At 42.9% G+C, this 13,486-nt stretch overlaps 1 long non-coding RNA gene across 1 annotated transcript; it reads left to right on the forward strand.

Moving 5' to 3' along the window:
* Positions 1-674: 674 nt before the first annotated feature.
* Positions 675-8,873, forward strand: LOC143300344 (uncharacterized). The gene is made up of 2 exons (XR_013057635.1): positions 675-918; positions 7,327-8,873. It is a non-coding gene; the product is annotated as an uncharacterized LOC143300344 (long non-coding RNA).
* Positions 8,874-13,486: the final 4,613 nt, after the last annotated feature.

Genomic DNA, 13,486 nt, shown 5'->3' on the forward strand with positions numbered 1-13,486 from the left:
CACGATAGCACGAAAAAGCGGCCGTAACTGTTTTCCCAGGAATCCTCCCTGGTTTTCGTTCGCAGGCTATCAGGTTTAAGCCGGCACGCCACTGATCAAGCACGGAGACACTGACATACCATAATGTGGTTTGGTGTCAGTACACAGGGCCAAGGACCCGAGGCGAGGCGTCAGTGCATTTTTCTGTGTGCCTGAAGTGGGCAGCAGCGAACTGCATTTGAGGTTTGTCCGTGTGTCGCATCGTGAAGTGAGACTGGTGGTGCAAGGTTACAGAGGAAAACCCTTGTTTCACGTGAACCCACAAAATGGAGAGTAAAGGGCTCTGTTTTTTACTCGGGGTTATGTCCGCCTATCTGGCCTACTTGCATCAGCAAGCTATGAAAGTAATGACCGCATGATTTACTGATGCTGAGAAAAACTGCCACGATGTCGACCCTATCGGTCCAAAAACTGTCCCTTCGTCTGGAAAACATGGAGGACGGATATTCACAGTTGGGGCATGCGTTAAACTTAATGAAGCAGACCGCAAAGAATTCAGACAAGAATCCAAATGCTTAAAGCGAGTGCAGAGAAGTCGTCTTCATGCATGGAGAATACAAAGAAGTTGAAAAAATCTGCCAACGACCTTGACGTTGTCGGTTCAAAAAGTGTCCGCTCCATTTGGCAGAACGTTGAGTACAAGTCGTCATGGATGGAGGATTCGTTGAAACAAGATATTCCGAACCACGAGGAGTTCAGAGAAACGATCCAAAGGTTCAAACACACCAAGTGGAAGATTTTCAACGAACCTCGCGCCAGCGCCATCCGCTGTGGGAAGCTCTGTCCGACATTTTCAACTTCTTCTTGTCGCCTCCTGAGCGTGCGTTGTTGAACTGACGTGACATGATTGTCCATCTCACCCTCTTGAAGAGTCAGGTGGTAAGTTCTTCGTCCTAATTACATGAGACTGAAGTGTGTCCGGTTTTTTTCCTTGACGTGGTCAGCATTTAGACTTTCGTGCGTGACTGGTGAAAGCATCACCTGTTCCGGTGTGGTGTTTGAGTTGTGTTGTATGCTGGGTGTCAGGTCAGGTCATTAGATCCTGCTACTGGAACCTGTAATCCAGTACAACCTGTTCAGGGTCGGGTTGCCGGCGACTAAACCGCACTCCCACCGCTCCCTTCCGGGACTGGTGAGGCGGGGTGGCTAGACACCCTTATGGTAGATCCATAAAAGGGCGTTGGCTCAGGAGAGCCACCGACGGCCATCTAGCTCCACTGTGCTGTGTGCATGCCACACGCAGTTGGCCCCCGGGGTGTGTCAACCCATGCATGCGAAGTCTGGATCCGGCAGAATCTGCTGAAGAAACCTATCGGTTTCAACGGAGAGGAAGGCGGTTACAGCAACGCACTGTGGAGTGCAGAGAGCAAGATGAGACACCGAAGGATATCTTGGTCATCCACTGCATCCGTGCTCATCCTCCAGTCGTCTCGACTTAGTCTTGCCACTGGAAATTGGTGGAACCCGGACGAGAGAGTGAGGTTGACGTTGCGCAACTCCTCTTCACTTTAAACAAACTCATCGCTGCAAGTCATCAGTCATCCAAAATGACCTTTCATTCCTTCATCATTTCATCACCCCCAAGTCCTGTGGCGACAGGCGAGCGACGAAACGACAGGTGTGGGGTACACTGGCAGTCGCAGTCGCAGACCTGCACGCAGGCGGCTCCAGGCCATAGGGTCGTTCTTTCGTCGACAGGAGCAGCGATGGAGCTCGGCAGCCGTCTGAGCGTACTGAGCAGCCCTCTTTAGGAATGCACTGCTCACCTTCCCTGGCATGAGGAAGGGGCTAGAAAAGGTGCCCTAAAAAAATTGCCTGCTCCATATCACCCTGGCCAGCATACCGCGGCTGGCGGGGACCCTACATCAGCGTCGAAACAACAAGAAAGAAAAGAAAAAAGCAAGGATTCGTTCCTCTCACCATGGTGCTTGGAACATAAGGACTCTCCTGGACAGAGATAACGCGACAGACCCCAAAGGAGAACGGCACTAGTTGCATCCGAACTCGCCAGATACAACATTGACATCGCAGCCTTGAGTGAGACTCGGCTTGCAGGTGAAGGCCAGCTCTGTGAACGGGGATCTGGTTACACCTTCTTCTGGAGTGGACGAGGAAGCGAAGAGCGACGTGAGGCTGGCGTTGGTTTTGCAGTACAAACAGCACTTGTCAGCAAGCTAGCTGGAATCCCAAAGGAGTCAAACGATAGGCTTATGACCATGAAACACCCACTGGCATCTGGCCAGAAGCACCCCTCACCATTGTCAGTGCCTACACCCCAACCATGACCAACCCGGATGAAGTGAAGGACGAAGTTCTACGAGACCTTCACTCTGTCATTGCTGCTATCCCTAAAGCAGACAAGCTCATCATTCTTGGGGACTTCAATGCTAGAGTTGGCTCTGACTACATCTCCTGGGGGGATGTTTTGGAAGCCCGGTGGGGGCCCACGAAAACCCCAAAAAGGAAAGCTTTTCTTCAACCTGTGCGGGAAGGCAAAAAATTTCCGGAAACCCAAACCACGGGTTTTTTTTTTACCCCTCCCAAACCCCGAAACAGGACTTCAGGGAAATTCACCCACGCTCAAAGCTTGGGCATCTCATCGTTTAAATTCTTTTTCGCGGGAAAAGGGGATAGGCAAGATGTACGGTAACAAAGCCATGGGGGCCCCAAAAAAGGTTTTTTGGGCAACCATCCCTTTTTAGTCCGGAAAGCTGAAAAAATTCAAAACCCAAACCCCCAAAAACCCCCCCCAAGGCCAAAAAGGCCCAAAAGGGCTAAACCCTCGCAAACTAAAAAAACACCCCAAACAAACAGCCCCTTTGTGGACCGGAAACCGTCTGGAATCCCCTCTCTGGACAACCAGAAGGGGATTCTGACGGGAAAGGACCCAGCGTGAGCTAAAATCTATAGAACAGCTTCAAGACCCGGGCCCCCTTTTCCAGAAAGCAAAAAGACGGTTTATGAAAACTGTAAAGAAACCCAAGCAACTTCGGAGAAAACCCGTCTGCATAACCCAAACCTGGGGCAACCCAAATTCCACATAAAAAAAAAGGGAAAGTTTACGATCCCATCCGCAGGACTGTTCAAAAAAAATTTAACCCCCAAGCAAAATAAGTGGCTGAGTGCCCCAAAGCTTTTTAATCCAGGGATATGCTAAACCAGGCACAATGAAGGGGTTTCAAATGATGCCTTAAAAGAAGTCTTTAGGGCCCCAAAATCCTCAATCCCCCCCCCTCCTCAGGCAGAGGGAAAAACCTTTTGATAAACCAAAAAGGGGAAAAAATTTCCAACGCGGGGCAAGCATTTTCAAAAAGTGTCAAAAATTTCGCCCCCTTCCCCCATAAATGAGGAAGCCAAAAAACCGCTCCCCCCAAGCCCCATCAACAACACTGGCCGATCCCCCAAACACCCCTTGAACCCGAAACCCAATTCTCGCAAACCAAAGGGCCCAAAGCACCGGGCTCAGACTCCATACCACAAGGTCTACAAGGATGGGAAATGTCGCCTGAGAAGCCCCCATCATCTGTACCCACTCATGTGGAAAGAAAGACAACCCCCCCAGGATTTCAAAAAACATCTATCATTCATTTGTACAACAAAAGGGGGAAACCCCGGCAAGCCTGTGAAAACCCAAACGGGCTTTTCCCTTGCCTCTCCCCTCGCAGGCAAGATACTTCCCCGGGTCCAAATAAAAAACCCCCTCCCCCACACACCTTTACCAAGGTTTATTTGCCTGAGACCAATGTTATTCCGGGAAAAAGCGGGGGAAAACCCCCGACAGGTTTGCTGCAAACACTGCAAGAGAAAAGCAGGGGCAAAAAGCTGATCTGTTCTCCACCTATGTTCCCACCTCACAAAAGGGCCTTCGACAAAACCGGGGAGTAGAGAGGGCCCTTTTGGGAAGGGTCTTGGGCCAAAATACGGATCCCTGGGAAAAAAAAAATTTTCCCCCGGGCAGGGGCCAATTCCCCGAAGGCATGCAGGGCCCATCCAGGACAAAGGAAAAAAATCCCGCCCTTTTTCTGCACCCAAAAGGGCCCAAACCCCAAGGGGCGTCCTGGCTCCAAAGCGTTTTACCTCATTTTTCTCGCAATTTCTTAAATGATGCCTTTAGAAAATGGCGTGTTGGGAAAAGGCCAAAGTACCGAAAAAGAAGGAAGTTTTTTAACCTCAGAAGGCTTCAAGCAAAAACAAGGCAGGGCAGACAACAACAGAGACTTTTTGTTTGGGTGAGATTTGGGGCCCTCAACGCTGGATCCGAAAACTGAAAATGCAACCAGGGTTTTTCAAGTTTGCCCCCTGGGCCCCAGGGCCCCCGGCCTTCCCCTCAGCACGAAAACCCGAAATTTTTCCCATCCCCAGCCCCCGGGGAAAACCCCAAATTTTTGCCGAACAACACGTCAACGGTCAGAGAAAATCAGTGCGGGGAGCGGTTTCACATACCCTTTGGGACCCCACGTCACGAAATGCACCATCGACGAAAGAATGAAAGTCAGGAAATTCAAAAGCAAAACGCCCCCAAATTTTGGTAGGGCCGATGCAAATTCTTTGGGAAAAAAAGAGGCATTTTTCCTTGAGACCAAGCTAAAGGCCTTTCAGAGCATAAATTTCCCCCCCACACTACTGAAACCCCGCGAAACTTTGGGCGTGTACCAACAATGCCCCAAGAAGCTTAAACCCCCTTTTCCCCACAACCCGGGCCTCCCGGGGCAAATGAACAACAAGTGGCAAGAAAAAACCCCAGACACAGAGGTGGGCCCCAAAAGCCACCCTTTTCCCCGCAACCTTTAACCCCCGATCAGTCCCAGCTTCGCTGGGGTTCACGTGGGGGGCATGCCAGACCAAACGGCTCCCAAAAGGCTCTTCTAAAGGCGAGCAAGCAACAAGGGGAAAAGATCACACGGAGGCAGAAGAAAACGCTTCAGAGTACTCTAAATTTTCTCTGAAAGCGTTTATAACAACCCCGACCCGGGGGGAATCCAGGCCGTGACAAATGGCGGCGCTTGCACAAAGGGGCCAAGTTGTGCGAGGGCCCAAAAGGGCTGGGAGCCCCGTTCAAAAGAGGCAGGCCAAAAAGTCACGGGCAAAAAAAGCCCCCGACAAAGGTATGCCGCTTTGCTGCCCAAACGTCAGCGAACCTTTTTGTTCGCAGAATTTTACTATTTTCCCGCCATCTCGCATTCACAGATAGAACATTTTCATCCCCCCCCCCACCCCCCCCCCCCCCCCCACCCTTCCCCCATCCCCCACGGAAAGGAAAAACATGGTCATCATCGATTTTCGAAAGGACACACACCATGGTTGGGAATGTTTCAGTGTTTTGTTGTTGTGTCTGTTTCAGGGTTGTATTAAATTTTTTTGAATGGGGTCAGGGTTTGTTTGTATGTCCCGTTTCATGTGGTTGTAAAGTATTTTTTAAAAAGTTTTTGGTGTGTTGTGGTTTAAAGTTGTGTCCCCGATAGTTTGTATTTTCTGTTTTTATCTGTTGTGAGCATTTTCTCTTTTTATTTTGTAAGAAGTGTCCCGTTTTTTTGTGTTTGTGTGTTTTTTGGGTCTGTAAAGTACATATGTCCCGACCCCATTTTTTTTGTGGCAGTGTCTGTTTCAGTGTGTTGTAAGTAGTGTCTTTTCATTTTGTTGTTGTAGGTCTGTTTTTAGGGTGTTTTAGGATATGGCTGTTTTCAGTGTGATGTAAAGTATTCAGTTTCAGTTTGTTTTTTTTGTAGGTCCCCGTTTTCAGTTTGTCCCGTTTTAATGTTTTTAAAGTAGTTCCCGTTTCATGTGTTGTGGAAAATTTTTGTTTTTAGTGTTGTTTTTGGGAGTTTCCCTTTTTTATGGGGCTGTGTAAAGTGTTTCTGTGTGCGTGGGTAAATTGGTTTTTTAGTGTGTTTTATTCAGTGTCTGTTTTTATATGTTGTAAGCAGTGTCTGTTTCAGTGTGTTGGAAAGCCCGTAAAAAAGTGACTGTTCCAGTGTGGGTTTTTAGTGTCGTTTTAGCGATAAAAGGAGTTTTCTTTTTCCCTTTTGTTTTTTTTTTTGTGTTTAAATTTTGTTTCAGTTTTCTTTATGTAGGGTCTGTTCAATTTTCATGTAATGTTTCAAATTTTTTGTATTTTTTTCTTTTCAGTTTTTGGGAAAGCAGTTTATTGAATTGTTTTTTGGTTTTGTCCCTTTTTTGTTTTTGTTTTGGAACCAGTGTTTTTAGTGTGTTGCATGGATACGATTAAAAAACAAAACAATGCAAAATTTTCGAAAAAACCATTTTCCTGGGTACGAAAGAAAAGGCGCGAATTTCGATATACACAAACAATCAATTACGATACAATACGATACGACACGACGCAATACAACGCGATGCGATACGATTGCTATGCTATGATATGTCATGTGATGTAATACAATACCGAAACAAACACTACATTACATACAACACACTGAAACAGAAACAGACACTGCATACAACACACTGAAAACAGACACTACATTAAACACACTCAAACAGACACTACATACAACACACTGAAACAGACACTACATACAGCACACTGAAACAGACACTACATATAGCACACTGAAACAAACACTACATACAGCACACTGAAACAGACACTACATACAGCACACTGAAACAAACACTACATACAACACATTGAAACAGACACTATCCACAACACACTGAAACAAACACAACATACAGCACACTGAAACAGACACTACATACAACACACTGAAACAGACACAACATACAACACACTGAAACAGATACTACATACAACACACTGAAACAGACACAACATACAACACACTGAAACAGATGCTACATACTACACACTGAAACAGACTTTCACATTCTGTTCTGTTCTTTCTTTCCCTTTCCTTTCTTTCTTCCTTCCTTCGTTTCTTTTCCTTCCTTTCTTCTTTCTTCTTTTTTCCTTCCTTCCTTCTTTCTTCCTCCCTTCCTTCTTTCTTCCTTCGTTTCTTCCAATCTTCCTCCTTCTTTCCTTCCTTCTTCCTTCCTTCCTTCTTTCCTGTCTTCTTCCTTCCTTCCTTCTTCCTTCCTTCCTGCCTTCTTCCTTCCTTCCTTCCTTCCTTCCTTCCTGCCTTCCTTCCTTCCTTCTTCCTTCATCTTTTTTCTTCCTTCCTTCCTTCCTTCTTTCCATCTTTCTTTTTTTTCCCTTCCTTCTTTCTTCCTTCCTTCCTTCTTTCCTTTCACCCTTCCTTCTTCCTTCTTTCTTTCTTCCTTCCTTCCTTTCTCTCAATTCGGTTATTATGTTTGGGTTTCTTTCAGTGATGACTGATACCACTACGGGCCTGGCTTCTGCTGAAGATCACCCCCCCGAAGACTGAAAGATGCGTCAGGAACGAAGATTTTGGAAAGGGGTTGTCCACGTCTGCTGCAGGCTCACTGGTGACTATATAGGCCTCTTTGAAAAGAAAAGAAGAAGTATTTCTATACATAATCACATCATCAGATGGTACATGAAAACAGCGACGACAACAGCAAGCAGTTTCAGAATGCACAGACGCGATTATGATTGAAAATTAAAAAAAAAACAACAACACAGAAATAACACTTTTTAAAAAAAATTTATATATATATATAGTTTCTCAACAGCACACGGAAAAAGAGTAAGAGGCGAGGGAGAACTTGAGTTGCCACCATTTGTCTTGATGTGAAATGCCACCATTGATTTGCACTGATGACAAGACATTGCATACATTGATCTTGATGTGAATGCCACCATTGATCTGCACTGATGACAAGACATTGCATACATTGGTCTTGATGTGAATGCCACCATTGATCTGATGACAAGACATTGCATACATTGGTCTTGATGTGAATGCCACCATTGATTTGCACTGATGACAAGACATTACATATTTGTATTTGTATTACTCTTTTTGTGTCACAACAGATTTCTCTGTGTTAAATTCGGGCTGCTCTTCCCAGGGAGAGCGCGTCGCTACACTGACAGCGCCACCCATTAAACAAACAAAAAACAACAACAACAACAACAACAATATCCTGCCTGCAATCTTATCTGTTTTCCTATCGAAGTGGATTTCTCTACAGAATTTTGCCTGGGACAGCCCTGTTGTTGCCGTGGGTTCTTTTGCGTGCGCTAAATGGATGCTACACAAGGGACTTCGGTTTATCGCCTCATCCGAATGACTAGCGTCCAGACCACCACTCAAGGTCTAGTGGAGGGGGAGAAAATAACTGCGACTGCCATACATTGGTCTTGATGCGAATGCCATCATTGATATGGACCGATGATTAGACATTACATATACCCACCCCCCGTTTGCGTGGAATGGCCATATTCTCTGTCAGAACAGAAACTCTGTGTTACTGATGAAGAACTGAAACTGATCGATAAACAAATTTGGCCAACCTTAATTTCTAGTCAAATAAGAAATTAGCGGTCATTAAAAAAACCTGACAGTTTTCGCAGAAAATGAGTCCCCAAGTATTATATTAAAAAAAAAAAAAAAGATCCACCCAAAAAAGTACAGATGAAAATGAATAGATACAGGCTATTTCTTGCCAAGTCATAAACTACGTACCAGCCACTAAAACCAGTTCAGTTCTACACACACGCACACGCACACGCACACACACACACTGATATATATATATATATATATATATATACACACAATTTTGAGAAAATGAGCCCCCTTTCTGCATCAGTCTTCCTCATCAGCGACCACAATCATCAATTTGATTATTCTGTCACTCACAGAGTCATATAGCCCTCAAGTCTTGTGAAACTGAAACTACAGACACAGAGAAACACACACACACACACACACACACACACACACACACACACACTAAAGATAACAGGCCTACTGACGGACGGACACACACACACACACACACACACACTAATAACAGGCCTACTGATAATTTAATTTTTGACTGTAGCTTGATGAAGCCTATGTACACGAGTGGCTGAGAACGTTGTTTTTGAATTTTTGCATTGATTATCAGTTGTTTCGCTTGTCAGTTTAACGACTTCTCTTTTACGAAGTCCTTTAAGTAACTTCCTGTAATTGTACTTAAATTTTTTTTTTTTCAAATTTCACCCTCATTTCGCCCTTATTTGCCCAGTTTCCCCCCAACCCTCCATTCATTCACATCTCCCACCCCTTCTAACCGATAATACACAAATGTATTCATAAATACTTTAACAAAATGTCTTCAATCACCGATATGTGTGACGGGACAGTAAACAAAATTCCTCCTCCAGTCCCACTGACGCACACTGTAACTACACATTAATCGTTGTGTTGCAAAGCTTTGTAACGTGCTTATATCTGTACATGCTGTTCGAATAGAAAGGAGTGTATGTATCATGCTTACTAAAGTATAATCGGAAACGAGGGATTTGGTAATGGTGTGACTTTTTGTTCTTTCCTTTGTTTTGAAGATATTTGTTGCTTGTGACAGTGATAAAATGACACCCTTGATCAAGAATGCATCGGATTTCAAATGTCGATTGCCTTGCCTTGTCAATCCATGGAAGACTGTCAACGTTCGGTGGTTTCTATGTAAATAGAAAGGAGAAGGACAGTGTTGTGTGCGTGTTTTGAGGTGTTCAAAAGTGGAGTATATGTATCATGCTTACTGAAGTATAATCGGAAACGAGGGATTTGGTAAAGTGTGACTTTTTTTTTCTCCTTTGTTTTTCATGTTATTTGTTGCTTGTGATAGCGATGAAATGACACCCTTGATCAAGAATGTATCGGATTTCAAATGTCCATTTCTCTTGCCTTTTAAAGAAGTTGAAGATGCAATTGCGTCAGTTGGAATTTACAAAGTAGCTGTAGGCTATGATGGTGTTTCGTACACCATGATCAGTCATCATCCTAATGAATGGTGCAAACCCCTTCATACACTTTCAGCGAAATGTTGGGAAACATGTTAAACACCTTGTATACGGAAAAAAAGCTATTATTACTCCCATACTTAAATCAGCTAAACCACGATCAGACCCATCGAGTTATAGACCTATATCCTTAGCATCGCACGTCGGAAAAATCATGGAGAAAATTATATTGATGAGGCTAACTTATTATTGTGATAAAAATAGAATCATACCTATTGCACCGGCCGGATTCAGAAAGGGGCAGATCTGCTGTACATCACCTAGTAAAACTAACAACAAACATAAAATAGCAGTTTTCAAGGAGAAAGAGTGTTTTGGCCACGTTTTTTTGATGTACAAAAAGCTTATGGCCGCATTTGGCATGCCACATTACTGTTTTAGCTAAAGAGTATTGGGTTAAGTGGCAATGTATACAGGTATATAAAATCTCTTTTGACAGAAAGATGCTTCATCACTAAAGTTGGGCAATCATTGTCGTCATCAAGATCAATTAATATGGGTATTCCGCAAGGATCTATCATTTCCCCACCTTTGTTCAACATAATGTTGTATGATTTGCCAAAATATTTGTCTAAATCCATAAATCTCGCCCCATACGCTGATGATATAGCAGTATGGTTGAACGTACTTTTGCGAAAGAAAACAGGCTTGCGTTATATCAATCACATTAACGATTCATATTAATCAGAACTTGACAAATTAAACATTTATATGAAAGATAATGGATTACAGTTTTGAACTGAAAAGATACACATGATACTTTTAATAATCCCACCCTATACCCCCCCCCCCCCCCCCCACGGCCCCCCCCCCTCCCCCCCCCCCCCCCCCCAAAAAAAAAAGAACCCAAAAAAAACGCACACAAAAACACCAACTTTTCATCTTGATGGAAAATAACTTTTCTACAGATCCGAGGTTAAATTCCTTGGTGTTTATTTTACTCCAAAGCTAAATTGGAAGAAACATCTAGAAAACATGATATCGAAAGCAATGAAAAGCTTGAATTTTCTTAAAGTCGACAGTAAACAGCCTTGGGGTCAAGATTCAAAACACTTATTCATCTCGCTACTGCAGGTAAGATCTAGATTGACGCATGAACAGGAGGTATTTTTTCTCTGCTCCGAATGCTTAACTTAAAAAATTGCAAGCATAGATAGCAAAGCCATAAAGCTAGCTTTAGATGTGCCGTTTCATACGAACACATTACAGTCGTATAGAGCTGCAGGAATTAAGAATGCTAGCATCGGCAAAATATGCAATCAGAGCAAATGCTACAGAAAATTACGTCAAAACTGAGATAAATATACGGTCTGACAAACTTTTTTTTTTTTTTTTTCGAAACGAGCGAAACACAACAGAAATCTAGAAACTGGTTCCAGACACGTGCCTGATACTGTTAGTCAATCAAATATAATCCACAAAATGTTCCTCCAATTCTAAGCTCTTCACCTGTTTCATATGGGAATTAATTGGAGTTAGCTTTCGACATTCAATATTGTGACATTAAAAAAAGATGAAAATCCCAATATTCCAGCTTCTCAGGTCAAATAACACTTATCTGAACATACTCCCGCCACTTAAAATATATATACAGACGGTCCTGTTTAGAAAATCAGTTTGCCGGTTCTGGATATACAATTCCTGCTTTGAAAATTAAAAGTCATATCATATTGGAAGAGGCTTCTCAATTTTTTACAGCTGAATTAATTGCCATTCTTGTGGCATTGACATAATTATCTAATTGATCTGCCCTAAACTTGTTTAGTGTCTTGTTTTGTGTCGATATAAAATCAGTTCTGCAGTCTATCAAATCAGGTTGTACAAACATTAGTTATAATATCATTTTTGAAATATGATTTTTGATCCACTGTATTCAAATGAGAGGAACGGATATTGAAATGTGTTGGGTTCATCACCTGTGGGCTTTTTTCTATGAACGTGCAGATCATCTTGCACAATTTGGAGCTAAAACGCTTTAATGCACACTTCCTCATCGCTTATCATCATCTGAAATGTGTAATGTTGTTAAAAGAAATATGCTAAATTCCTTTCTGTCTTTTGAAGTTAACACTTTGGCCTTATTAAGTGCTAAAAGAGCTGGCAGAGCTGTTAAGAGCATGGCATTTAAGTGCCCCATATACGAAATATTGTGAAAATATTGAATGCGTTTGCAAGCGGTCGTTTAACGGTGGAGCATGTTTTAACCCGCAGGTTAGAAATGAAACCTTTCTTGCATCCAGAAATTATTGAACACGTGTTACCAGTTTCAAATGTTAATTTTGTTGTTGTTGTTGAGAAAGTTTTGTATTTCAAAATATTCTTTATTAAAGTTAGCTAGTTATGTGTTAAATAGTCCAGGTGGTTGATTATTGTAGGTCCCCATATCATATTCTTTTCAAGTAATAATCAACAGACGTATTGTATACAATATTTGATTATTGATTAATATTCTGTCCAAATCCCGCTTCCCCCATCCCCCCCCTCTCACACACACCCTTCCAATATGGTTTTTCTTTCGCCAGTCACCGACACTCACCCTCTCCATTTTACATTTCGTTGTCCATCTTTTCCACAATCTGTTCTCTCTCTTCCTTCCTCAGAACTATTGTTACATAACTGTTGGTCAGTCTTCCAGGTTATGTTAACAGTCCATGCCCACAATGTGCCTGTTTGATCATGTATTGCTACACAGGTGATATATATCATCGCGATTCATGTACTGCTGTAAGGCGATACATATCATCGTGTTCGTGTATTGCTGTACAGGACATGAATATCGTGTATTTGACATTGTGTCTGTATTATCATGACTGATGTATTGCTAAACTGATGTCCACACTGTATTATCATGACTGATGTATTGCTAAACTGATGTCCACACTGTATTATCATGACTGATGTATTGCTACACTGATGTCCACATCGTGTCTGTATTATCATGACTGATGTATTGCTATACTGATGTCCACATCGTGTCTGTATTATCATGACTGATGTATTGCTATACTGATCTCCACATCGTGTCTGTATTATCATGACTGATGTATTGCTATACTGATCTCCACATCGTGTCCTGTATTATCATGACTGATGTATTGCTATACTGATGTCCACACTGTCTCTGTATTATCATGACTGATGTATTGCTATACTGATGTCCACATCGTGTCTGTATTATCATGACTGATGTATTGCTACACTGATGTCCACATCATGTCTGTATTATCAGTGACTGATGTATTGCTACACTGATGTCCACATCATGTCTGTATTATCAGTGACTGATGTATTGCTATACTGATGTCCACATCGTGTCTGTATTATCATGACTGATGTATTGCTATACTGATGTCCACATCGTGTCTGTATCATCATGACTGATGTATTGCTATACTGATGTCCACATCGTGTCTGTATTATCAGTGACTGATGTATTGCTATACTGATGTCCACATCGTGTCTGTATTATCATGACTGATGTATTGCTACACTGATGTCCACATCGTGTTTGTATTATCATGACTGATGTATTGCTATACTGATGTCCAC

Source organism: Babylonia areolata, chromosome 26 (genome assembly GCF_041734735.1).
Source record: "Babylonia areolata isolate BAREFJ2019XMU chromosome 26, ASM4173473v1, whole genome shotgun sequence".
In the NCBI taxonomy this organism is placed as follows: Eukaryota; Metazoa; Mollusca; class Gastropoda; order Neogastropoda; family Buccinidae; genus Babylonia; species Babylonia areolata.